We start from the raw sequence: 27,957 nt of genomic DNA on the forward strand, positions 1-27,957 counted from the left end.
AATTACAGTACACTTCTGTGTTTCTCTGTGTTGTTTGAATCGCTGTGGGCCAATACAGCAGAAACACAAGCAGCTGGTCACAGAAATGCTGTGCTTTCAGACTGAAATACTGTTGTTCTGACAAAAGCTATATCCAGTTTGTCTCCAGGCTCAGAGTATTCCACTCCATCTCTAGCTATATGTTAAATAAGTTGTTCCTAGTACTTTTCTGGCTTGCACACTGATAGACAAGATCCATACACACTGATCTTCTCTTGGTTGACACACGCACACCTATTACCATCGCTCCCAAAAATCTGTGCCATAAATCCAGCTGATCTTGTTGCTATTGAAGACCTCTGGCACGTTCACTGCTGAAGGCACCGCTCTGAACATTCAAACGGCGCCCATTTCTGTCCAGCTGTAATCCCAGGACTGTTTCCAAAGGAACGAGGCAGCCCAGCTGTGACACCACCGCACCTCGTGGAGCCGCACAGGAAGGAGGAGCTGCACAATGAGCCACGCACCCCAAACACGGCCACGGATACCCATCAGATGGGACGCAGCGCCACACAGCGCTGAGTCACACTGAGACAAATCGCTTCGCAGATTCTGTCTATCAATTCTCTGCTTTGAGCAATGCTGCACTCAGGTCATTACAGTGAGGAGCGAGCGAGGAGATTGGAAGAAATAGGGAAAACGCGGGTCTGACCGGGGGGGACTGAGCGGCTCGAGGAGTGTTAGAAATCCACTGGGAATTAATAACTACGCTCTCTCACACACCTTCCCCCCCCCGACCCCCAACCCACACACACACACCCACACACACACCCACACACACACACACCCTCACTCACACGTCTCCCTGTGCGCCATCGGCCGGCACGCACCCGGCACGCACCCCGACCCGCGGACCGCGCGCCCGCCCCGCAGAGGGAACCGTCCCTGGCGGTACCTGGACGGTATCCGGGCCGCTCCCAGCGCCGTGCGTTGCACCGCGGCCCCGTCGGGGCCGCCTCTCCTCACCGCCACCCCCCCTCACAGACGGCCGCGGTGGCTCCCAGAGCCGCACCGAGGGGCGATGCCTGCCGAGCTGCTCCGGGAACCAAGGCGCGGCGCGGCGCGGCACCAACACCCCTTCTGAGAGAGAGCCGCATCAGGAAGGGGGCATGCACGGCTGCTCTGATTGGCCGCGCTCCCAGCAGCGGCCGCTGATTGGCTACGGTGGTGCCGGCGGAGGAAGGTTCTGGAAGCCCGGCGGGTGTCGTGGCGGTTGCTGCCGCCGCTGCGGTTAGGCTTTGTGCCTTTCTGGCCTTTTCCTGTTCTCTGTTAAACGCGCCTGAAGTGATTTTGCACTGACTCTCGATGTGATGTTATGGTAAGTGGTGGGCACAGTGGCAGCCAGCACGGCTATGGGGCCAACAGATCACTCATGTGGGCCCAGACACGGCCTGCTGTGTGTCCCTCCCTCATCCTCCATCTCTCCCACCATCCGTTCTTTCACTTCTGCTCTTCTCCATCCCTCCTTCCCACGTCTCCTCGTGCGCCCTGGGTTGTCCCATGGCACCGTGGTCCCAGTGGTCTGAACAAGGTCCCTTTGGTTGCGGCTCATGTCCCCAAGCTGGGCCGTGCCCCCTGTGTCCCTTCCTGCCATAGGAATGCCCGTGGCAGCTGGCTGCTGTCCCCAGGCTGTGGCATTTTGCAGAAAACAGCTTTTCCCCCTCTAATTGTTTTACAGCCCCTTATGATCTCATTTCTCAATTGTAACAGTTGGAGTAAATCTAATGGGACTGGAGTGAACCTAATGAGGTTCAATAAGGCCAAGTGCAGGGTGCTGCACTGGGGCCAGGGCAGTCCCTGGTATTTATATAAACTGGAGGAAGATCTCAAGAGCAGCCCTGTTGGAGAAGGATTTGGGAGTCCTGGGGGACATGAGCCAACAGTGTGTGCCTGCAGCCCGGAAGGCCAACTGTGCTCTGGGCTGCATTAAAAAAAAGGGATGGCCAGCAGGGAGAGGGAGGTGACTGTGCCCCTCTGCTCAGCTCTTGTGAGGCCCCATCTGCAGTACTGCATCCAGGCCTGGGACCCCCAGCACAGGAAGGATGAGGAGATCTTAGAGGATCCAGAGGAGGGCCATTAAGATGCTCAGAGGGCTGGAACACCTCTCCTATGAGGAAAGGTTGAGGAAACTGGGCTTGTTTAGCTTGGAGAAGAGAAAGCTCTGGGGAGACCTCGTGGTGGCCTTCCAGTACTTGAAGGAAGCGTATAAAAAGGAGGGGGGATGGCTGTTTATGATATATAAACAGCATTTATACAGCTGTTTATATATATAGCCAGTCAGTGCTGGCTACAGAAGACAAAGGGTGATAGTTCCAAAATGTCACCTCCTCCACATAACATCTTTGCTGCTTCATTCTGAGCGTCATCACTGAGCAGTGCCTAATAGAACTTCTTCCCTGGTCAGATGGCTGCCTTAGTTTGAGCCCTGATGGCAGTGACGTGATGACGGCAGGCTTGGTATTGCTGTTCTCTGCTCACCAGGGTACGCTTTGGAAGAAAGCAGTTTATTGGGGGTCTTTTGTTTCTTGTTTGTTGTTATTTAATTTCTATGAAATGTATGTATGCCATATATATGTACATGTTTTGAATATTATCATTTGTAGTGCTGAGAATTTTTTTTAGAAAAGAGTTATACTCAATTAAGGAGGTGTAATAAAGATGTTAAAGATCCCTCTCTCCCAGTTAGTGTATAGGCAGCTGGTGTGACTGCCTCTGTCCTTAGCAGCTTGCTCAAAGGAACCCCACAAACCATTTCAGTAGCGGGCTGCTGAGGGAAGTGGTCAGAACAGGAGCACTCTGTCCTCTTGCAGAGTACCGGGGTGCTTTTACAGCTGACTGATGGCTGCTTTGTTTGCGGCCATAGCTCCTGAGAAGTGTAGCAGTGCTAAGAGCTGAGAAGAAACAGGAGAATGTTGTACCCCCTGGAGGATCCTGAGAAATCAGTGACCTCGGGCAGGTGCTGGAGAGGAGTTGCAGGGTGGTATCATGGCAGCTGAGCACTATTTCTGGTAGCACAATGGACTGTGCCTCTGCTAAAGCGACTGCTATCCCAGAGTGAGCAGTGACAGCAGGCGTACGAGGTCTACTGCACTGTCTTCATACCGTCTGCCTCCACTTTCAGATTCTCGGTCCAGCCTACAAAGCAAACACCCACTTGTAGAAGCTGAGGCGGCGCTCGGAAACCGCAGGGCTGCTCCGCGGCGTGGGAGCACTGCGAGTTACAGCCAGCCTTCCGCATGGCCGCCTCTTCCGCGCGGCGCAGGGTCATGACGTCACAACGGGGACGGCTTCCCGCGCGTGCAGTGAGTGAGGGCGCGCTGTTGCCATGGCAACGCAGCCTACGCGCACGGCCTGAAGCGTGAGTGGGCCTCGAGGGGCAGTGGGGGGCGAAGAAGCTTCAGGGGTCAGTTGAGCCTGAGGAGACCTCCCTCAGGGGTCTCCTGGGGAGGTGCGGGAGGGGCTGGGGGGAGGGCAGAGCTCTGCAGATGGTGGCAGTGGGTGGGGCTGTGGGGTGGGAAATCCGCAGGGAGATGCAGTGAAACAGTGGCATCTGGGCAGAGCACGGAGATAAGGGAAAAGCATCTGGGGAGCACAGTGAGATCGAAACTGAAAGCAAAGAAAGGAGGAGGGAAAAGAAAGGAGAATCTCCATCCCCTGTTGGACACAAGGGGGAACACAGTGACCAAGAATCAGGATAAGGCTGAGGTGCTCAGTGCTTTCTTTGCCTCCGTCTTTACTAGTAAGACTAGTTGTTCCCTGGGCACGCAGCTCCCTGCGCTGATAGATAGGGATGGGGAACAGAATAAGCCCTGCGTGATCCATGATGAGATGGTTTTGGACTTGCTCCAAAAGCTGGACGCTCACAAGTCCATGGGGCCGGATGGATTGCACCCTGGAGTGCTGAGGGCGTTGGTGGGTGTGGCTGCCAAGCCACTCTCCATCATCCTTCGGCAGTCCTGGCTAAGCGGGGATGTCCCAGCAGACTGGAGCCTGCAAATGTGACAGCCGTCTTCCAAAAGGGCTGGAAAGATGATCCTGGTAGCTACAGACCTGTCAGTCTCACCTCGGTGCCAGGGAAGGTTATGGAACGGATAATCTCGGGAGCCGTCACGGATCAATTAAAGGTCAACCAGGGGATCAGGCCCAGTCAGCATGGGTTTATGAATGCTAGATCCTGTTTGACAAGCCTGATTTTGTTCTGTGACAAGGTGACCCGCTTAGCGGATGAAAGTAGGGCTGTCGATGTGGTCTACCTGGACTTCAGTAAAGTCTTTGACACTATCCCCCACAGCAACCTCGTGGAGGAGCTGGCTGCCCACGGTTTGGATGGGCGTACGCTCCGCTGGGTGAAACACTGGATGGCCGGGCCCAAAGGGTTGTGGTCAATGGAGTTATATCCAGCTGGCAGCCAGTCACGAGTGGTGTCCCCAGGGCTCGGTACTGGGGCCACTCCTATTTGACATCTTTGTTAATGGTTAATACTCTGATTGAAGGCTACAGGCTCTTCAGAAGGGATAGGCAGGGTAGGAAGGGAGGGAGAGTTGCCCTCTATGTTAGGGAGTGGATCGATTGTGAAGAGCTGTGTCCGAGTTTACAGCCATGACCAGGTTGAGAGCTTATGAGCTCTGAAAAAATCATGAAAATTATGGTTTGGTCCAGTAAAGAGCATCTAGTGGTTGGGGTCTGCTACAGGCTGCCTGATCAGGAGGAGCCTGTTGATGAGGCCTTCTTGCTTCAACGGCGGGAGGTGTCGCACTTGTGGGCTCTTGTCTTGATAGGGGGTTTCAACCACCCAGATATCTGGTGGGACAGCGGCATGGCGGGTGGCAGACAATCCAGGAGAGTCCTGGAGTCTCCTAGAGGATAACTTCCTGGTCCAGGGATTAGACGGACAGAGCCGAGGTGAAGCCCTACTGGACCTGGTGCTCACCAGAGGAGAGCATTAAAGAGGTTAAGATTGGAGACAGCCTGGGCTGCAGTGAGCATGCCTTGGTGGGGTTTGTGATCTGGAGGAATGCAGGCCTGGCAAAAAGCAGAGCCAGGACCCTGTGCTTCAGGGCTGCCAAAGGGCTGCTTAAAGAACTGCTGGGTAGGATCTGCTGGGAAAGGTTCCTTGAGGGCATGGGCACAGAACAGAGCTGGCAGCTCTTTAGGGACAGCCTTCTGAGAGCTCAAGAGCTCTCAATCCCCCCAGCAGAAGAAATTGAGCAGAGGAGGCGGGCAACCGGCATGGCTGAGGAAGGAAAAAAGGGAAATGTCTAGGAAGGGGAAGCAGGCTACCAGGAAGGTTGTGTAGCCTGGGAAGTGGGGAGGGATGTGAAAATAACCAGAAGGAGCTCTTCAGGTACATAAGCAGGAGGAGACAGATCAAGGAGAGTGTTCCCCCTCTGATAAATGAGGATGGAGAGCTGGCTTCCTCAGAAGGAAAAAGCTGAGGTACTCACTAAGTGCTTTGCCTCGGTCTTCACTGGTGGTCAGGCTCCTCCCCCTGTTTGCCAGGACCCTGAAGCCCTAGGTGTGGGTGAGAGGAGCAGGTTCCGTCCCACTGTAACAGTGGAACAAGTCCGAGACCTCCTCTTGAAACTGAAAGTATATAATAAGTCCATGGGGCTGGATGATATCCATCCTAGGGTTCAGAGAGAGACGGCTAATGTCTCACTGAGCCGCTCTCCATCATATTTGAAAAATCACAGCTGTCTGGTGAAGTCTCCAGTGACTGGAAAAAGGGAAACGTTACTCCCATTTTTAAGAAAGGGAGAAAGGAGGATCTGTGGAAGTACAGACCGGTGTGCCTCACCTCTGTGCCTGGGAAGATCATGGAGCCGATCCTCCTAGAAGCTATGTTAAGGCACGTATGAGACAAAGAGGTGATTTGAGACAGCCAGCATGGCTTCAGCAAGGGCAGATTGTGTCTGACCGATCAGTGCCTTCTATGATGGAGTGACGGCATCGGTGGACAGGGGAAGGGTGATGCATGTCATCTACCTGGACTTCTGCAAAGCCTTTGACATGGTCCTTCACCACATCCTGCTCTCTAAATTGGAGAGGTGTGGATTTGAAGGATGGACTGTTTGGTGGATTAAGAATTGGTTGGCGGGTCGCAGCCAAAGGGTTGTGATCAACGGGTCTGTGTCATGGTGGAGGCCAATCACGAGCGGTGTCCCTCAGGAGTCGGTCTTGGGACCGGTGCTCTTCAACATCTCCATCAGTGACAGACGATGGCATCGAGTGCACCCTCAGCAAGTTTGCAGATGACACCAGCTGGGCGGTGCAGGCGATACATAGGAGAGAAGGGAAGCCATCCAGAGGGACCTAGACAGGCTGGAGAGGTGAATCCATGTGAACCTAATGAGGTTCAACAAGGCCAAGGTGTTGCACGTGGGCCGGGGCAGTCCCAGGTATTATACAGACTGGGCAAAGACCCCCTTGAGAGCAGCCCTGTTGGAGAAGTACTTGGGGGGTCCTGGTGGACAAGAAGCCAGACGTGAGCCAGCAGTGTACGCTTGCAAATTGGAAAGTCAGCTGTGTTCTGGGCTGCATTAAAAGAGGGGTGGCCAGCAGGGAGAGGGAGGTGACTGTGCCCCTCTACTCAGCTCTTGTGAGGCCCCATCTAGAGTACTGCATCCAGGCCTGGGACCCCCAGCACAGGAAGGATGAGGAGGTCTTAGAGGATCCAGAGGAGGGCCATTAAGATGCTCAGAGGGCTGGAACACCTCTCCTATGAGGAAAGGTTGAGGAAACTGGGCTTGTTTAGCTTGGAGAAGAGAAAGCTCTGGGGAGACCTCATGGTGGCCTTCCAGTACTTGAAGGGAGCGTATAAACAGGAGGGGGAATGGCTGTTTATGATATATAAACAGCCATTTATACAGCTGTTTATATATATAGCCAGTCAGTGCTGGCTACAGAAGACAAAGGGTGATAGTTCCAAAAAGTCACCTCCTCCACGTAACATCTTTGCTGCTTCATTCTGAGCGTCATCACTGAGCAGTGCCTAATAGAACTTCTTCCCTGGTCAGATGGCTGCCTTAGTTTGAGCCCTGATGGCAGTGACGTGATGACGGCAGGCTTGGTATTGCTGTTCTCTGCTCACCAGGGTACGCTTTGGAAGAAAGCAGTTTATTGGGGGTCTTTTGTTTCTTGTTTGTTGTTATTTAATTTCTATGAAATGTATGTATGCCATATATATGTACATGTTTTGAATATTATCATTTGTAGTGCTGAGAATTTTTTTTAGAAAAGAGTTATACTCAATTAAGGAGGTGTAATAAAGATGTTAAAGATCCCTCTCTCCCAGTTAGTGTATAGGCAGCTGGTGTGACTGCCTCTGTCCTTAGCAGCTTGCTCAAAGGAACCCCACAAACCATTTCAGTAGCGGGCTGCTGAGGGAAGTGGTCAGAACAGGAGCACTCTGTCCTCTTGCAGAGTACCGGGGTGCTTTTACAGCTGACTGATGGCTGCTTTGTTTGCGGCCATAGCTCCTGAGAAGTGTAGCAGTGCTAAGAGCTGAGAAGAAACAGGAGAATGTTGTACCCCCTGGAGGATCCTGAGAAATCAGTGACCTCGGGCAGGTGCTGGAGAGGAGTTGCAGGGTGGTATCATGGCAGCTGAGCACTATTTCTGGTAGCACAATGGACTGTGCCTCTGCTAAAGCGACTGCTATCCCAGAGTGAGCAGTGACAGCAGGCGTACGAGGTCTACTGCACTGTCTTCATACCGTCTGCCTCCACTTTCAGATTCTCGGTCCAGCCTACAAAGCAAACACCCACTTGTAGAAGCTGAGGCGGCGCTCGGAACCGCAGGGCTGCTCCGCGGCGTGGGAGCACTGCGAGTTACAGCCAGCCTTCCGCATGGCCGCCTCTTCCGCGCGGCGCAGGGTCATGACGTCACAACGGGGACGGCTTCCCGCGCGTGCAGTGAGTGAGGGCGCGCTGTTGCCATGGCAACGCAGCCTACGCGCACGGCCTGAAGCGTGAGTGGGCCTCGAGGGGCAGTGGGGGGCGAAGAAGCTTCAGGGGTCAGTTGAGCCTGAGGAGACCTCCCTCAGGGGTCTCCTGGGGAGGTGCGGGAGGGGCTGGGGGGAGGGCAGAGCTCTGCAGATGGTGGCAGTGGGTGGGGCTGTGGGGTGGGAAATCCGCAGGGAGATGCAGTGAAACAGTGGCATCTGGGCAGAGCACGGAGATAAGGGAAAAGCATCTGGGGAGCACAGTGAGATCGAAACTGAAAGCAAAGAAAGGAGGAGGGAAAAGAAAGGAGAATCTCCATCCCCTGTTGGACACAAGGGGGAACACAGTGACCAAGAATCAGGATAAGGCTGAGGTGCTCAGTGCTTTCTTTGCCTCCGTCTTTACTAGTAAGACTAGTTGTTCCCTGGGCACGCAGCCCCCTGCGCTGGTAGATAGGGATGGGGAACAGAATAAGCCCTGCGTGATCCATGATGAGATGGTTTTGGACTTGCTCCAAAAGCTGGACGCTCACAAGTCCATGGGGCCGGATGGATTGCACCCTGGAGTGCTGAGGGCGTTGGTGGATGTGGCTGCCAAGCCACTCTCCATCATCCTTCGGCAGTCCCTGGCTAAGCGGGGATGTCCCAGCAGACTGGAGCCTGCAAATGTGACAGCCGTCTTCCAAAAGGGCTGGAAAGATGATCCTGGTAGCTACAGACCTGTCAGTCTCACCTCGGTGCCAGGGAAGGTTATGGAACGGATAATCTCGGGAGCCGTCACGGATCAATTAAAGGTCAACCAGGGGATCAGGCCCAGTCAGCATGGGTTTATGAATGCTAGATCCTGTTTGACAAGCCTGATTTTGTTCTGTGACAAGGTGACCCGCTTAGCGGATGAAAGTAGGGCTGTCGATGTGGTCTACCTGGACTTCAGTAAAGTCTTTGACACTATCCCCCACAGCAACCTCGTGGAGGAGCTGGCTGCCCACGGTTTGGATGGGCGTACGCTCCGCTGGGTGAAACACTGGATGGCCGGGCCCAAAGGGTTGTGGTCAATGGAGTTATATCCAGCTGGCAGCCAGTCACGAGTGGTGTCCCCAGGGCTCGGTACTGGGGCCACTCCTATTTGACATCTTTGTTAATGGTTAATACTCTGATTGAAGGCTACAGGCTCTTCAGAAGGGATAGGCAGGGTAGGAAGGGAGGGAGAGTTGCCCTCTATGTTAGGGAGTGGATCGATTGTGAAGAGCTGTGTCCGAGTTTACAGCCATGACCAGGTTGAGAGCTTATGAGCTCTGAAAAAATCATGAAAATTATGGTTTGGTCCAGTAAAGAGCATCTAGTGGTTGGGGTCTGCTACAGGCTGCCTGATCAGGAGGAGCCTGTTGATGAGGCCTTCTTGCTTCAACGGCGGGAGGTGTCGCACTTGTGGGCTCTTGTCTTGATAGGGGGTTTCAACCACCCAGATATCTGGTGGGACAGCGGCATGGCGGGTGGCAGACAATCCAGGAGAGTCCTGGAGTCTCCTAGAGGATAACTTCCTGGTCCAGGGATTAGACGGACAGAGCCGAGGTGAAGCCCTACTGGACCTGGTGCTCACCAGAGGAGAGCATTAAAGAGGTTAAGATTGGAGACAGCCTGGGCTGCAGTGAGCATGCCTTGGTGGGGTTTGTGATCTGGAGGAATGCAGGCCTGGCAAAAAGCAGAGCCAGGACCCTGTGCTTCAGGGCTGCCAAGGGCTGCTTAAAGAACTGCTGGGTAGGATCTGCTGGGAAAGGTTCCTTGAGGGCATGGGCACAGAACAGAGCTGGCAGCTCTTTAGGGACAGCCTTCTGAGAGCTCAAGAGCTCTCAATCCCCCCAGCAGAAGAAATTGAGCAGAGGAGGCGGGCAACCGGCATGGCTGAGGAAGGAAAAAAGGGAAATGTCCAGGAAGGGGAAGCAGGCTACCAGGAAGGTTGTGTAGCCTGGGAAGTGGGGAGGGATGTGAAAATAACCAGAAGGAGCTCTTCAGGTACATAAGCAGGAGGAGACAGATCAAGGAGAGTGTTCCCCCTCTGATAAATGAGGATGGAGAGCTGGCTTCCTCAGAAGGAAAAAGCTGAGGTACTCACTAAGTGCTTTGCCTCGGTCTTCACTGGTGGTCAGGCTCCTCCCCCTGTTTGCCAGGACCCTGAAGCCCTAGGTGTGGGTGAGAGGAGCAGGTTCCGTCCCACTGTAACAGTGGAACAAGTCCGAGACCTCCTCTTGAAACTGAAAGTATATAATAAGTCCATGGGGCTGGATGATATCCATCCTAGGGTTCAGAGAGAGACGGCTAATGTCTCACTGAGCCGCTCTCCATCATATTTGAAAAATCACAGCTGTCTGGTGAAGTCTCCAGTGACTGGAAAAAGGGAAACGTTACTCCCATTTTTAAGAAAGGGAGAAAGGAGGATCTGTGGAAATACAGACCGGTGTGCCTCACCTCTGTGCCTGGGAAGATCATGGAGCCGATCCTCCTAGAAGCTATGTTAAGGCACATATGAGACAAAGAGGTGATTTGAGACAGCCAGCATGGCTTCAGCAAGGGCAGATTGTGTCTGACCAATCAGTGCCTTCTATGATGGAGTGACGGCATCGGTGGACAGGGGAAGGGTGATGCATGTCATCTACCTGGACTTCTGCAAAGCCTTTGACATGGTCCTTCACCACATCCTGCTCTCTAAATTGGAGAGGTGTGGATTTGAAGGATGGACTGTTTGGTGGATTAAGAATTGGTTGGCGGGTCGCAGCCAAAGGGTTGTGATCAGCGGGTCTGTGTCATGGTGGAGGCCAATCACGAGCGGTGTCCCTCAGGAGTCGGTCTTGGGACCGGTGCTCTTCAACATCTCCATCAGTGACAGACGATGGCATCGAGTGCACCCTCAGCAAGTTTGCAGATGACACCAGCTGGGCGGTGCAGGCGATACATAGGAGAGAAGGGAAGCCATCCAGAGGGACCTAGACAGGCTGGAGAGGTGAATCCATGTGAACCTAATGAGGTTCAACAAGGCCAAGGTGTTGCACGTGGGCCGGGGCAGTCCCAGGTATTATACAGACTGGGCAAAGACCCCCTTGAGAGCAGCCCTGTTGGAGAAGTACTTGGGGGTCCTGGTGGACAAGAAGCCAGACGTGAGCCAGCAGTGTACGCTTGCAAATTGGAAAGTCAGCTGTGTTCTGGGCTGCATTAAAAGAGGGGTGGCCAGCAGGGAGAGGGAGGTGACTGTGCCCCTCTACTCAGCTCTTGTGAGGCCCCATCTAGAGTACTGCATCCAGGCCTGGGACCCCCAGCACAGGAAGGATGAGGAGGTCTTAGAGGATCCAGAGGAGGGCCATTAAGATGCTCAGAGGGCTGGAACACCTCTCCTATGAGGAAAGGTTGAGGAAACTGGGCTTGTTTAGCTTGGAGAAGAGAAAGCTCTGGGGAGACCTCATGGTGGCCTTCCAGTACTTGAAGGGAGCGTATAAACAGGAGGGGGAATGGCTGTTTATGATATATAAACAGCCATTTATACAGCTGTTTATATATATAGCCAGTCAGTGCTGGCTACAGAAGACAAAGGGTGATAGTTCCAAAAAGTCACCTCCTCCACGTAACATCTTTGCTGCTTCATTCTGAGCGTCATCACTGAGCAGTGCCTAATAGAACTTCTTCCCTGGTCAGATGGCTGCCTTAGTTTGAGCCCTGATGGCAGTGACGTGATGACGGCAGGCTTGGTATTGCTGTTCTCTGCTCACCAGGGTACGCTTTGGAAGAAAGCAGTTTATTGGGGGTCTTTTGTTTCTTGTTTGTTGTTATTTAATTTCTATGAAATGTATGTATGCCATATATATGTACATGTTTTGAATATTATCATTTGTAGTGCTGAGAATTTTTTTAGAAAAGAGTTATACTCAATTAAGGAGGTGTAATAAAGATGTTAAAGATCCCTCTCTCCCAGTTAGTGTATAGGCAGCTGGTGTGACTGCCTCTGTCCTTAGCAGCTTGCTCAAAGGAACCCCACAAACCATTTCAGTAGCGGGCTGCTGAGGGAAGTGGTCAGAACAGGAGCACTCTGTCCTCTTGCAGAGTACCGGGGTGCTTTTACAGCTGACTGATGGCTGCTTTGTTTGCGGCCATAGCTCCTGAGAAGTGTAGCAGTGCTAAGAGCTGAGAAGAAACAGGAGAATGTTGTACCCCCTGGAGGATCCTGAGAAATCAGTGACCTCGGGCAGGTGCTGGAGAGGAGTTGCAGGGTGGTATCATGGCAGCTGAGCACTATTTCTGGTAGCACAATGGACTGTGCCTCTGCTAAAGCGACTGCTATCCCAGAGTGAGCAGTGACAGCAGGCGTACGAGGTTTACTGCACTGTCTTCATACCGTCTGCCTCCACTTTCAGATTCTCGGTCCAGCCTACAAAGCAAACACCCACTTGTAGAAGCTGAGGCGGCGCTCGGAACCGCAGGGCTGCTCCGCGGCGTGGGAGCACTGCGAGTTACAGCCAGCCTTCCGCATGGCCGCCTCTTCCGCGCGGCGCAGGGTCATGACGTCACAACGGGGACGGCTTCCCGCGCGTGCAGTGAGTGAGGGCGCGCTGTTGCCATGGCAACGCAGCCTACGCGCACGGCCTGAAGCGTGAGTGGGCCTCGAGGGGCAGTGGGGGGCGAAGAAGCTTCAGGGGTCAGTTGAGCCTGAGGAGACCTCCCTCAGGGGTCTCCTGGGGAGGTGCGGGAGGGGCTGGGGGGAGGGCAGAGCTCTGCAGATGGTGGCAGTGGGTGGGGCTGTGGGGTGGGAAATCCGCAGGGAGATGCAGTGAAACAGTGGCATCTGGGCAGAGCACGGAGATAAGGGAAAAGCATCTGGGGAGCACAGTGAGATCGAAACTGAAAGCAAAGAAAGGAGGAGGGAAAAGAAAGGAGAATCTCCATCCCCTGTTGGACACAAGGGGGAACACAGTGACCAAGAATCAGGATAAGGCTGAGGTGCTCAGTGCTTTCTTTGCCTCCGTCTTTACTAGTAAGACTAGTTGTTCCCTGGGCACGCAGCCCCCTGCGCTGGTAGATAGGGATGGGGAACAGAATAAGCCCTGCGTGATCCATGATGAGATGGTTTTGGACTTGCTCCAAAAGCTGGACGCTCACAAGTCCATGGGGCCGGATGGATTGCACCCTGGAGTGCTGAGGGCGTTGGTGGATGTGGCTGCCAAGCCACTCTCCATCATCCTTCGGCAGTCCTGGCTAAGCGGGGATGTCCCAGCAGACTGGAGCCTGCAAATGTGACAGCCGTCTTCCAAAAGGGCTGGAAAGATGATCCTGGTAGCTACAGACCTGTCAGTCTCACCTCGGTGCCAGGGAAGGTTATGGAACGGATAATCTCGGGAGCCGTCACGGATCAATTAAAGGTCAACCAGGGGATCAGGCCCAGTCAGCATGGGTTTATGAATGCTAGATCCTGTTTGACAAGCCTGATTTTGTTCTGTGACAAGGTGACCCGCTTAGCGGATGAAAGTAGGGCTGTCGATGTGGTCTACCTGGACTTCAGTAAAGTCTTTGACACTATCCCCCACAGCAACCTCGTGGAGGAGCTGGCTGCCCACGGTTTGGATGGGCGTACGCTCCGCTGGGTGAAACACTGGATGGCCGGGCCCAAAGGGTTGTGGTCAATGGAGTTATATCCAGCTGGCAGCCAGTCACGAGTGGTGTCCCCAGGGCTCGGTACTGGGGCCACTCCTATTTGACATCTTTGTTAATGGTTAATACTCTGATTGAAGGCTACAGGCTCTTCAGAAGGGATAGGCAGGGTAGGAAGGGAGGGAGAGTTGCCCTCTATGTTAGGGAGTGGATCGATTGTGAAGAGCTGTGTCCGAGTTTACAGCCATGACCAGGTTGAGAGCTTATGAGCTCTGAAAAAATCATGACAATTATGGTTTGGTCCAGTAAAGAGCATCTAGTGGTTGGGGTCTGCTACAGGCTGCCTGATCAGGAGGAGCCTGTTGATGAGGCCTTCTTGCTTCAACGGCGGGAGGTGTCGCACTTGTGGGCTCTTGTCTTGATAGGGGTTTCAACCACCCAGATATCTGGTGGGACAGCGGCATGGCGGGTGGCAGACAATCCAGGAGAGTCCTGGAGTCTCCTAGAGGATAACTTCCTGGTCCAGGGATTAGACGGACAGAGCCGAGGTGAAGCCCTACTGGACCTGGTGCTCACCAGAGGAGAGCATTAAAGAGGTTAAGATTGGAGACAGCCTGGGCTGCAGTGAGCATGCCTTGGTGGGGTTTGTGATCTGGAGGAATGCAGGCCTGGCAAAAAGCAGAGCCAGGACCCTGTGCTTCAGGGCTGCCAAAGGGCTGCTTAAAGAACTGCTGGGTAGGATCTGCTGGGAAAGGTTCCTTGAGGGCATGGGCACAGAACAGAGCTGGCAGCTCTTTAGGGACAGCCTTCTGAGAGCTCAAGAGCTCTCAATCCCCCCAGCAGAAGAAATTGAGCAGAGGAGGCGGGCAACCGGCATGGCTGAGGAAGGAAAAAAGGGAAATGTCCAGGAAGGGGAAGCAGGCTACCAGGAAGGTTGTGTAGCCTGGGAAGTGGGGAGGGATGTGAAAATAACCAGAAGGAGCTCTTCAGGTACATAAGCAGGAGGAGACAGATCAAGGAGAGTGTTCCCCCTCTGATAAATGAGGATGGAGAGCTGGCTTCCTCAGAAGGAAAAAGCTGAGGTACTCACTAAGTGCTTTGCCTCGGTCTTCACTGGTGGTCAGGCTCCTCCCCCTGTTTGCCAGGACCCTGAAGCCCTAGGTGTGGGTGAGAGGAGCAGGTTCCGTCCCACTGTAACAGTGGAACAAGTCCGAGACCTCCTCTTGAAACTGAAAGTATATAATAAGTCCATGGGGCTGGATGATATCCATCCTAGGTTTCAGAGAGAGACGGCTAATGTCTCTCACTGAGCCGCTCTCCATCATATTTGAAAAATCACAGCTGTCTGGTGAAGTCTCCAGTGACTGGAAAAAGGGAAACGTTACTCCCATTTTTAAGAAAGGGAGAAAGGAGGATCTGTGGAAATACAGACCGGTGTGCCTCACCTCTGTGCCTGGGAAGATCATGGAGCCGATCCTCCTAGAAGCTATGTTAAGGCACGTATGAGACAAAGAGGTGATTTGAGACAGCCAGCATGGCTTCAGCAAGGGCAGATTGTGTCTGACCGATCAGTGCCTTCTATGATGGAGTGATGGCATCGGTGGACAGGGGAAGGGTGATGCATGTCATCTACCTGGACTTCTGCAAAGCCTTTGACATGGTCCTTCACCACATCCTGCTCTCTAAATTGGAGAGGTGTGGATTTGAAGGATGGACTGTTTGGTGGATTAAGAATTGGTTGGCGGGTCGCAGCCAAAGGGTTGTGATCAACGGGTCTGTGTCATGGTGGAGGCCAATCACGAGCGGTGTCCCTCAGGAGTCGGTCTTGGGACCGGTGCTCTTCAACATCTCCATCAGTGACAGACGATGGCATCGAGTGCACCCTCAGCAAGTTTGCAGATGACACCAGCTGGGCGGTGCAGGCGATACATAGGAGAGAAGGGAAGCCATCCAGAGGGACCTAGACAGGCTGGAGAGGTGAATCCATGTGAACCTAATGAGGTTCAACAAGGCCAAGGTGTTGCACGTGGGCCGGGGCAGTCCCAGGTATTATACAGACTGGGCAAAGACCCCCTTGAGAGCAGCCCTGTTGGAGAAGTACTTGGGGGTCCTGGTGGACAAGAAGCCAGACGTGAGCCAGCAGTGTACGCTTGCAAATTGGAAAGTCAGCTGTGTTCTGGGCTGCATTAAAAGAGGGGTGGCCAGCAGGGAGAGGGAGGTGACTGTGCCCCTCTACTCAGCTCTTGTGAGGCCCCATCTAGAGTACTGCATCCAGGCCTGGGACCCCCAGCACAGGAAGGATGAGGAGGTCTTAGAGGATCCAGAGGAGGGCCATTAAGATGCTCAGAGGGCTGGAACACCTCTCCTATGAGGAAAGGTTGAGGAAACTGGGCTTGTTTAGCTTGGAGAAGAGAAAGCTCTGGGGAGACCTCATGGTGGCCTTCCAGTACTTGAAGGGAGCGTATAAACAGGAGGGGGAATGGCTGTTTATGATATATAAACAGCCATTTATACAGCTGTTTATATATATAGCCAGTCAGTGCTGGCTACAGAAGACAAAGGGTGATAGTTCCAAAAAGTCACCTCCTCCACGTAACATCTTTGCTGCTTCATTCTGAGCGTCATCACTGAGCAGTGCCTAATAGAACTTCTTCCCTGGTCAGATGGCTGCCTTAGTTTGAGCCCTGATGGCAGTGACGTGATGACGGCAGGCTTGGTATTGCTGTTCTCTGCTCACCAGGGTACGCTTTGGAAGAAAGCAGTTTATTGGGGGTCTTTTGTTTCTTGTTTGTTGTTATTTAATTTCTATGAAATGTATGTATGCCATATATATGTACATGTTTTGAATATTATCATTTGTAGTGCTGAGAATTTTTTTTAGAAAAGAGTTATACTCAATTAAGGAGGTGTAATAAAGATGTTAAAGATCCCTCTCTCCCAGTTAGTGTATAGGCAGCTGGTGTGACTGCCTCTGTCCTTAGCAGCTTGCTCAAAGGAACCCCACAAACCATTTCAGTAGCGGGCTGCTGAGGGAAGTGGTCAGAACAGGAGCACTCTGTCCTCTTGCAGAGTACCGGGGTGCTTTTACAGCTGACTGATGGCTGCTTTGTTTGCGGCCATAGCTCCTGAGAAGTGTAGCAGTGCTAAGAGCTGAGAAGAAACAGGAGAATGTTGTACCCCCTGGAGGATCCTGAGAAATCAGTGACCTCGGGCAGGTGCTGGAGAGGAGTTGCAGGGTGGTATCATGGCAGCTGAGCACTATTTCTGGTAGCACAATGGACTGTGCCTCTGCTAAAGCGACTGCTATCCCAGAGTGAGCAGTGACAGCAGGCGTACGAGGTTTACTGCACTGTCTTCATACCGTCTGCCTCCACTTTCAGATTCTCGGTCCAGCCTACAAAGCAAACACCCACTTGTAGAAGCTGAGGCGGCGCTCGGAACCGCAGGGCTGCTCCGCAGCGTGGGAGCACTGCGAGTTACAGCCAGCCTTCCGCATGGCCGCCTCCTCCTCGCGGCGCATGGTGATGACGTCACAACGGGGACGGCTTCCCGCGCGTGCAGTGAGTGAGCCATGCCATGGCAACGCAGCCTACGCGCACGGCCTGAAGCGTGAGTGGGCCTCGAGGGGCAGTGGGGGGCGAAGAAGCTTCAGGGGTCAGTTGAGCCTGAGGAGACCTCCCTCAGGGGTCTCCTGGGGAGGTGCGGGAGGGGCTGGGGGGAGGGCAGAGCTCTGCAGATGGTGGCAGTGGGTGGGGCTGTGGGGTGGGAAATCCGCAGGGAGATGCAGTGAAACAGTGGCATCTGGGCAGAGCACGGAGATAAGGGAAAAGCATCTGGGGAACACAGTGAGATCGAAACTGAAAGCAAAGAAAGGAGGAGGGAAAAGAAAGGAGAATCTCCATCCCCTGTTGGACACAAGGGGGAACACAGTGACCAAGAATCAGGATAAGGCTGAGGTGCTCAGTGCTTTCTTTGCCTCCGTCTTTACTAGTAAGACTAGTTGTTCCCTGGGCACGCAGCTCCCTGCGCTGATAGATAGGGATGGGGAACAGAATAAGCCCTGCGTGATCCATGATGAGATGGTTTTGGACTTGCTCCAAAAGCTGGACGCTCACAAGTCCATGGGGCCGGATGGATTGCACCCTGGAGTGCTGAGGGCGTTGGTGGGTGTGGCTGCCAAGCCACTCTCCATCATCCTTTGGCAGTCCTGGCTAAGCGGGGATGTCCCAGCAGACTGGAGCCTGCAAATGTGACAGCCGTCTTCCAAAAGGGCTGGAAAGATGATCCTGGTAGCTACAGACCTGTCAGTCTCACCTCGGTGCCAGGGAAGGTTATGGAACGGATAATCTCGGGAGCTGTCACGGATCAATTAAAGGTCAACCAGGGGATCAGGCCCAGTCAACATGGGTTTATGAATGCTAGATCCTGTTTGACAAGCCTGATTTTGTTCTGTGACAAGGTGACCCGCTTAGCGGATGAAAGTAGGGCTGTCGATGTGGTCTACCTGGACTTCAGTAAAGTCTTTGGCACTATCCCCCACAGCAACCTCGTGGAGGAGCTGGCTGCCCACGGTTTGGATGGGCGTACGCTCTGCTGGGTGAAACACTGGATGGCCGGGCCCAAAGGGTTGTGGTCAATGGAGTTATATCCAGCTGGCAGCCAGTCACGAGTGGTGTCCCCAGGGCTCGGTACTGGGGCCACTCCTATTTGACATCTTTGTTAATGGTTAATACTCTGATTGAAGGCTACAGGCTCTTCAGAAGGGATAGGCAGGGTAGGAAGGGAGGGAGAGTTGCCCTCTATGTTAGGGAGTGGATCGATTGTGAAGAGCTGTGTCCGAGTTTACAGCCATGACCAGGTTGAGAGCTTATGAGCTCTGAAAAAATCATGAAAATTATGGTTTGGTCCAGTAAAGAGCATCTAGTGGTTGGGGTCTGCTACAGGCTGCCTGATCAGGAAGAGCCTGTTGATGAGGCCTTCTTGCTTCAACGGCGGGAGGTGTCGCACTTGTGGGCTCTTGTCTTGATAGGGGGTTTCAACCACCCAGATATCTGGTGGGACAGCGGCATGGCGGGTGGCAGACAATCCAGGAGAGTCCTGGAGTCTCCTAGAGGATAACTTCCTGGTCCAGGGATTAGACGGACAGAGCCGAGGTGAAGCCCTACTGGACCTGGTGCTCACCAGAGGAGAGCATTAAAGAGGTTAAGATTGGAGACAGCCTGGGCTGCAGTGAGCATGCCTTGGTGGGGTTTGTGATCTGGAGGAATGCAGGCCTGGCAAAAAGCAGAGCCAGGACCCTGTGCTTCAGGGCTGCCAAAGGGCTGCTTAAAGAACTGCTGGGTAGGATCTGCTGGGAAAGGTTCCTTGAGGGCATGGGCACAGAACAGAGCTGGCAGCTCTTTAGGGACAGCCTTCTGAGAGCTCAAGAGCTCTCAATCCCCCCAGCAGAAGAAATTGAGCAGAGGAGGCGGGCAACCGGCATGGCTGAGGAAGGAAAAAAGGGAAATGTCCAGGAAGGGGAAGCAGGCTACCAGGAAGGTTGTGTAGCCTGGGAAGTGGGGAGGGATGTGAAAATAACCAGAAGGAGCTCTTCAGGTACATAAGCAGAAGGAGACAGATCAAGGAGAGTGTTCCCCCTCTGATAAATGAGGATGGAGAGCTGGCTTCCTCAGAAGGAAAAAGCTGAGGTACTCACTAAGTGCTTTGCCTCGGTCTTCACTGGTGGTCAGGCTCCTCCCCCTGTTTGCCAGGACCCTGAAGCCCTAGGTGTGGGTGAGAGGAGCAGGTTCCGTCCCACTGTAACAGTGGAACAAGTCCGAGACCTCCTCTTGAAACTGAAAGTATATAGTAAGTCCATGGGGCTGGATGATATCCATCCTAGGGTTCAGAGAGAGACGGCTAATGTCTCTCACTGAGCCGCTCTCCATCATATTTGAAAAATCACAGCTGTCTGGTGAAGTCTCCAGTGACTGGAAAAAGGGAAACGTTACTCCCATTTTTAAGAAAGGGAGAAAGGAGGATCTGTGGAAATACAGACCGGTGTGCCTCACCTCTGTGCCTGGGAAGATCATGGAGCCGATCCTCCTAGAAGCTATGTTAAGGCACGTATGAGACAAAGAGGTGATTTGAGACAGCCAGCATGGCTTCAGCAAGGGCAGATTGTGTCTGACCGATCAGTGCCTTCTATGATGGAGTGACGGCATCGGTGGACAGGGGAAGGGTGATGCATGTCATCTACCTGGACTTCTGCAAAGCCTTTGACATGGTCCTTCACCACATCCTGCTCTCTAAATTGGAGAGGTGTGGATTTGAAGGATGGACTGTTTGGTGGATTAAGAATTGGTTGTCGGGTTGCAGCCAAAGGGTTGTGATCAATGGGTCTGTGTCAGGGTGGAGGCCAATCACAAGCGGTGTCCCTCAGGAGTCGGTCTTGGGACCGGTGCTCTTCAACATCTCCATCAGTGACAGACGATGGCATCGAGTGCACCCTCAGCAAGTTTGCAGATGACACCAGCTGGGCGGTGCAGGCGATACATAGGAGAGAAGGGAAGCCATCCAGAGGGACCTAGACAGGCTGGAGAGGTGAATCCATGTGAACCTAATGAGGTTCAACAAGGCCAAGGTGTTGCACGTGGGCCGGGGCAGTCCCAGGTATTATACAGACTGGGCAAAGACCCCCTTGAGAGCAGCCCTGTTGGAGAAGTACTTGGGGGTCCTGGTGGACAAGAAGCCAGACGTGAGCCAGCAGTGTACGCTTGCAAATTGGAAAGTCAGCTGTGTTCTGGGCTGCATTAAAAGAGGGGTGGCCAGCAGGGAGAGGGAGGTGATTGTGCCCCTCTGCTCAGCTCTTGTGAGGCCCCATCTGCAGTACTGCATCCAGGCCTGTGGCCCTCAGTACAGGCAAGACACAGAGCTCTTGGAGCGGGTCCAGAGGAAAGCCATTAAGATACTCAGAGGGCTGGAGCACCTCTCCTATGAAGGAAGGTTGAGGTAGCTGGGCTTATTTAGCTTGGAGAAGAGAAAGCTCTGGGGAGACCTCATGGTGGCCTTCCAATGCATGAAGGGAGAGTATAAACAGGAGGGGGACTGCTGTTTACGAGGGTGGATAGTGATGGAAAAGGGGGAATGGTTTTAAACTGAGACAGGGGAGGTTTAGGATAGATATTAGGAGGAAGTTTTTCACGCAGAGGGTAGTGATGAACTGGAACAGGTTGCCCAAGGAGGCTGTGGATGCCTCATCCCTGGAGGCATTCAAAGCCAGGCTGGATGTGGCTCTGGGCAGCCTGGTCTGGTGGTTGTCGACCCTGCCCGTGGCGTGGGGGTTGAAACCAGATGATCATTGTGGTCCTTTTCAACCTAGGCTATTCTATGATTCTATGATTCTATGATACTATGATCTTGACAAGGGGATTGAGCTCACGCTCAATGTGTTTGGAGATGACAGCAAGTTGGGAGTGAGTGCTGATCAGCCGGAGGGGAGAAAGGCACTACGGAGGGATCTGGATAGGCTGGATTGATGGGCCAAGGTAAACTGTATGAGTTTCAACAGGGCCAAGTGTTGGGTCCTGCATTTTCTTCACAAAAAGCCCAGGCAACCCTACAGGCTTGGGGAGGAGTGGCTGGAAAGCTGCCTGATGGAAAGGGACCTTGGTGTGTACTTGGGCAGTCGGCTTAATATGAGCCAGCAGTGTGCCCAGGTGGCCAAGGCGGCCAATGACATCCTGGCTTGGATCAGGAATGGTGATGATGGCAAGCTGACCACCTTTTTTTTCTATTCATGAAGTCCCACTCAAAGAAATCAAAGCAGTGGGAGATCCTGAAGAAAAGGGTGTTTGGGTGTGACCTGGGAGAGCATCTTCTCCACTCCGGCCAAGATGTTAAGGAACAGCCTATTCTTGGGACCTTCATCTGTTGGCAACCTAAAGGCAACCTAGAGAGATCACATCTAGCAAGGGGCAAGTTGATACCAGTGGTTAAATGTGTAATGGGAGTTGATGGCTGAGAGGTAGACTGAGGCTAATGCTAATAAGAGGCAAGTGTCGAAGCTCAATGTCGGAGCACTGAAGACAAGTTTGCAATCTCTCAAAGTCTTCAAATAAATACTAGGTATATTTTAAAAATGATATACATGTCCTTATTGTGTGTGAGAGAGGATTCATAACTACGGTGAGAAAAGAGTAGATGGAGAGACTAAAAGAGAGATGGCAGGACAACAGCTGAGAGGTCTAACTTTTTTTAAATGAGTGCTGAGGCAGCTGGCTTGGATGGCTTAGCTAGAAGAGTTTTTATTTTGTGTCTGTGTGCCCTGTGTGTCCATCTAACACTGCTTAAAGCAGACTGTGTGAGCCAGTCCCACGTTAGCCTGAGAACAAAGGAAGCCTTTTGTCCAAAGAGAGTGTACTGCATCAGTTTCATAGCTCTTCTGGACATGAGATTGAACACCACCATTCTTGTGGGAGCTGTGCTGGGACTTGCAGTGTGTCTGGCTTCCCCAGAATTACTTTCTCCAGGCTGATTCGTAGGTCCTGGCTTTTCTTTAAAGCAAAGAACACATCTCTGTCTAGTCTCTGCACCAGATCCTGCAGTGACATCTCTGACAGCTTTCTGTTCTAAGGGAGAACCAAGCAGTAGCCTGGCTGGGCTTAGTGGATGGGATGTGAGAAGAGCACAGCCTGGACCAGGACTTGAATAACAAGCTCAGCTAAGCGCTGGCACTTGTTCTGTAGTTCCCCAGGTCCTCCAGAGCTGCACTGGATTCACTGAGCAGCATGGCGTGGTGTGGGGGATGTACCACCTGTCCAGCATTGCGTCCAGCATCCCAAAACTACCGTGAGAATGCTGTGACTGACACAGCTGTCAGTAGGGATGGAAAGGGGCATGTGCCATGTTCTGGGCATTCAGAGGCCTGCGCTGTGGGGCAGCTCTGTGCAGGCAGTGCACACTCAGCAGTGGTGGGCCAGGATTGTTGCTGTTTGATGGTGCTCAGTAGACTTGCTGGTGCAGGAAGTTCTCCTTCAGGATGGAGCGTTGGAAGGCTGTGGGACTGCAGTGTCAGTGCTGTCAGTTCTCATTCCAGTTTCCACTTGTTCGCAGAGCCCTTCTGAGCAGCCCATGCTCGTCCTTGCTGCTCTGGGCTCCTGGCATGTGATTGTAGACTAGGCAGTCAGTTGTCAGCGTAACTGGAAATGCCTTAGCAAAAAGAAAAGGTCTCCTTTTGGAAAGATCTCGTCTAGCGTGGCTCATCTAGTGCTGGTGACTATTTATTTTTTCCTGTCAATCAGGAACCCCTTCCTTTTTTTGACTTTATTTTGCATTGCTTTTTACTTGTTTTCCTCTTTTTCAATCCCCTCTACCCATTTTTGTGTCCTTCTCTCCAGCCATGAATTTGACTCCGAGCAGATTCTTGACCTAACTTGACCTAACTGCTCCCTCTGCAGAATGTACTTCAGGGAGCTCCTGAACCCTCTGCTGACCGACCAACTGTATGAGAAGTTCTCAGTAAGCACAAGGCGATGTCTTTCATTTCCCTCTTCCCTGGGCCTCTTGGCATGGCCTGTCACGTACATATACATCTGCGCACCTTTTTTGGTCTTCATTCTGTTTACGTTGGGGTTTTTATAGAGATCCAAAGGGTGTATCTGTAAATCAAGCAGGTCATGCTTCCTGCACACCAGATACCCACCTGGTGTTATCATCCTGCCACTCGAATGGTGGGAGACGGGTGCAGCAGTGCCCCAGATCTGAGGTCCTCTTTCTGTTGCTCCATGAGGTTTACTCACGTGTCTTTGCCACGTCCTGCATGATATTCATGCCACATTTGGTGGTTCCAGCAGGTGGTTCTTTGGGTAAGAACAATGCCTGCAAGAATTCCTGTTTTTTTTTTTTTTTTCTGCTGTTCCACCAGCTGTGCTGGTGGCATTTGGCCGATCCCCATCAACTCATTGATGCCCCAACTCATTGTTTCTGTTAAGAAGGTAGCAGTAAGCTCCCCGCTGTGTGTGCGCGATATATTTACCTCCATCTGGACCTGCAACACACCTCTTATTCTTTTGACCCAGTGTTTTGTTGCCTGTTGCAGCAGGACTTCAGCCTAAAACAACAGCCTAGCTATCAGTCACTGCAGCCAATATGATCCCTTGTGTACTGCTTTGCTGAGATGTAGTCTCTTAATGGTCCCGAAGGTCTTGTTTCCCGTGCAATGAGGCACAACAGCTGACACGTGCCAAAGCCTTACCCAAGTGGTGCGCATCTTCCCTGTCTTCTGTCTGATGGCAGTTTTACCTCATCTGCCTTTTCTTCAAATCACAGCAAAGCGAGTCTGCCTGTGTCAGAGGAAGAGCTGCCTTCATGGAGGCACAGATGTGGAATTCATCTTGAACCACACAGATGTCCTCTTCAGCTCCAAATCCAGCTCAGTCATCGGAGATGGAGCAGGTGAGCGCCTTCCTCCATTAGCTTTATCTTGACCAGGCACCTTGATCAAATCCTGACCTCCTCCAAGGTATCTGAAATATACTTTTACTATCAAGGAGACAGCAGACTTCTGGGCTTATGTGAGAATATGGTAAATGTGGCTACCAGTATCTTTCTGGGAAGCCAAGGATGCTCTGTAAGGACATACATCTGAATGTTTGGCTGCTGCTGTTAGGTCCTCTCACTGACCAGCCATACAGAATAACTTAACTCTGTCCCCTACTCCTTCTCTTCTTTCTAAAATCACTCTCATCAACGCTTCTGCGTGTTTTCCCATTTGAGCTGTCCTGCAGTGCAACACCGTGCATGGCCTGTTGATCCTTACAAGCATCTTAGAAGATAAATAGCAATTAGCAGATTTAAAGAAAGCTCTTGGTATTCATAAGCACTGATGCGGAGAAATGTAAGTCTTGCTCTTAATGTGAGATATTCTGACAGATGCTTTCCTGGTTATTTCTTCTGCACAGCCTCTATAAGTTAATCAGCAGGGCTGTCCAGCTGGATGGCAAAGACTGCACGGCCCTGCAGCTGTTGCCCAGTTCTCTGCCTGCGTTGCTGATTTGTGGCTTTAGAATCATAGAACCATAGAATGGCCTGGGTTGAAAAGGACCTCAAAGGTCATCTAGTTTCTACCCTCCTGCCATGGGCAGGGTCACCAACTACTCGACCAGGCTGCCCAGAGCCACATCTGGCCTGGCCTTGAATGCGAGCAGCGCTAAGTTTGTTCCATCTGCTTTGATAACCTGTCCTTCCAATGAAATTTGCACAGTCACTGCAGTTATTACCACCGGTGGAGTATAGATAGCTGCTTTTCCAGAATATTTGCTGCTTTCCATTTTATACAAGCGTTGCTCTTCTTTGGATAGCACAGTTCCTTGTAAGTCCTGCTTTTGTTCCCACTGGAAGGCAGTTTTTATGTCAGTAGGATGCAGGGGTTAGCTTGGCTGAACAGGAACAGCCCACAGCAGGCTGAGCTCTGCCAGGGGAAGATCAACATGCAAAGCACCTGAGCCAAATGGTTATCCACGCTTTAGAGTGGAGCATATCACCTTGGCTAGTTGTTCAGTAACTCAGGCATTCGCACTGCCTGCTTCCTCACATAAGGGGAGAGCAGAAGGGTGAGAGTATGTCACAGCGTATCAGCTAAGCTCAGGAATACTGTACTCTAGCAAGGCAGACCCTCTCAGCACGGCATCTCAACCCGTACAAGCCTTCAAGAGGGGAAAGCCTTCCCAAGCCTGCTTTAAGCCATCTCAGATTAGTCTAGTTGGAGGACAGCTGGATGTCCGTATGCCCATTTGTGCCAAACTTCACCCCGGGTACTCAGGTACAGCTGACAAACACATGAGGCTGTGCATACGTTACCCAGGAACTGTGATGTTAAAGGAATAAGTAGTAGGAATGGATCCAACCAGGATGTTGATGTGAGGGGAGGATACACTTCCCTCCCACACCTCTTACCACATGAGGATGGCCATATAAATACTTGCTCTGTAAGCATTAGCAAACAAGGACAGCTTTTAGAACAGACTCCTGGTGCTCCCCTGCACTGCTCTGCCCTGAGAGGCGTCAGAGATCCTAGCAGCTGGCACTATCAGCTACTTTGGTAGAAGTTTAAATGTTTTGTCTCCAAAAACAAGCACAGGCTGTAAGCAGGCCAAGAGCAAGACACAGCTAGATTCAGTTCTCTGCGTCCACCTGGGTTGTAGCAGCTGCAGTCCTGTGCGCCATTTCCTGTTGCTGGATCCTGAGAGTGACCAAACCCAAACTTTACAAGAAGAAAAGTGTCACTACCATTACAATATTTTGCATGCAGATGAAGCTCGATTCAAGTATGGCAGTGAAGCTTTCTGACTTACCTGCCCCTGTTTTCTAAGGGTTTTGTTTGCCTGTTAAAATACAGTGATAAAATGCTCTTATAAATTATGAGTATGTCTGATGATTTGTTAACAGCAGAACAGATGCTTTTAATGCCTTTTATGGCTATGCTTTCTCAGAAAGCAGTTCCACCTGCCAGCTAAATAAAAGCCATCCTGTAGATGCTGTGCTGTACAGCTGTGGAGCCTTTGCTCACCTGCAGTGCATCATACTTTGGATAGTTTAGAGGAATTTAACTAGCAAGACTTCAGGGCTGAACTATAAGAATGGAAACATCCTCAACTGTTTGAAAGAGACCGAGTCTCTAAGGTCTGTTTCAGCAGAAACCAGGCAGAGCTAGTAAAAAGCAACTGTTGGCAAGAACTCAGTGCAGCTCTTCCCTCACCCTGCGCCACAACTCACACCACTGACTATTTTCTCACTCCAGAAGAACTTCACCCAACGAGATGAAGAAATCACCAGCTGGCAGTTGTCATTCCTGCTTCAGCCTGGGAAATCCATCCTCTGTGGCCAAATGCAAACTGCAGCACAATTCCAGGAGGCCTCAGAAATGGAAGTCATAGTCCTGGCAGGTAAGGGTGCAAATCCAGCTTTCAAAAAACTGTTGTTCAGCAGCACAGAATTCGTGCTTTCAGTGTGCTTGTACCTCCTCCTAGCGTTCAAGCCTGCGCATAACATCTTCAGTTAGCCCCTGTCTTTCCTAAATGAGTCTCGTGTTAACTCGAAATCTGGAGCTGGCAGAGCACACCCCTCTTGTGCCTTTCCCCCACGTAGTTATTGAAAGACAGTATCTGGGCATCCCTGCAAGAAGTCTCAGAGTGTTTCTTTCTGACACTGTTACTATGGAAGTAAGAATACATTTCTGGGTTCATTTTGCTTTTGTGTCACAAGGCAGACATTTAAACTACGTAAAGGCACTGTTCCATAAACATTCCCAATGAGAGAAGGCATCCAACATCTTGCTGTAGCTACAGAGACTCTGACTCTGTAAAATCCAAAACATAAAAACATAGCACTGAAGTGCGGGCCAGTGGGGAGTTTTATCCCATCTTCTCCCTGATGCCATTTTGAAATGATATCCCTTAGTCTTCAGTATAACAAACATATCCTGTGACTGTGCTTTAAGACAGTCTCCCTTGAGCATTTTAGTCATGCTTGTTTAGTGCTCATAAAACCAGCTGTGCGGGTGTTGCTTTCTTCCCCACTGTGCGGGGGTTACTGTCTGGCTACATCGGACCTCATAACTGCTTTAGAGAGAGTTTGAGCACACTTAATTAGCAGCTATTGCTAACTCCATACTTTGTCTGTTGGGAGCTCGCCAGGTGAGCATCTTGCATGCTGCTTGAAGCCTGCCTGAAAAACAGCATGAAACCATTGCCTCCTAGGATGTGAAAGTTTGACACTCACTGCTGTGTATCTGCTCATTCCTAGGTGAATCTTACCGGCTCCAACCCAAAAGACCCAGACCCAGTAGCGGTGCTCTCAAGAAGCATGAATTGCTGCACTTCTGATGGCAACCTTCCATAAGACAACAGTGATGGGGAGAAGGAGCTCATCCACTTGGACAGTCTGCTGCATATGAGCCAGCAGTGTGCCCAGGTGGCCAAGGCGGCCAGCAGCATCCTGGCTTGGATCCGTAATGATGTGGTTAGCACCACTGGAAAAGTCATCCTGCCCCTGTACTGCGCACTGGTGAGGCCTCACCTCGAGTGCTGTGTTCAGTTTTGGGCACCTCGGTACAGAAGGGAAACCGAGGTACTGGAGCAGGTCCAAAAAAGGGCTACAAGGCTGATGAAGGGCTTGTGAAGGGCCTGGGGCCCCCAGCACAAGAAAGACGCAGAGCTCTTGGACCGGGTCCAGAGGAGGGCCACTAAGATGACCACAGGGCTTTCTTCTCCTCTGAAGAAAGGTTGAGGGAACTGGGCTTGTTCAGCTTGGAGAAGAGAAGGCTCCAGAGAGACCTCATGGTGGCCTTCCAATACTTGAAGGGAGCA

At 52.0% G+C, this 27,957-nt stretch overlaps 1 long non-coding RNA gene across 1 annotated transcript; it reads left to right on the forward strand.

Moving 5' to 3' along the window:
• Nucleotides 1-1,211: 1,211 nt before the first annotated feature.
• On the forward strand, nt 1,212-27,895 carry LOC121108113. The gene is made up of 8 exons (XR_005842427.2): nt 1,212-1,357; nt 7,773-8,008; nt 12,382-12,617; nt 16,993-17,221; nt 22,990-23,110; nt 23,921-24,046; nt 26,391-26,535; nt 27,395-27,895. It is a non-coding gene; the product is annotated as an uncharacterized LOC121108113 (long non-coding RNA).
• Nucleotides 27,896-27,957: the final 62 nt, after the last annotated feature.

This window comes from Gallus gallus, chromosome 34, assembly GCF_016699485.2.
Source record: "Gallus gallus isolate bGalGal1 chromosome 34, bGalGal1.mat.broiler.GRCg7b, whole genome shotgun sequence".
In the NCBI taxonomy this organism is placed as follows: domain Eukaryota; kingdom Metazoa; phylum Chordata; class Aves; order Galliformes; family Phasianidae; genus Gallus; species Gallus gallus.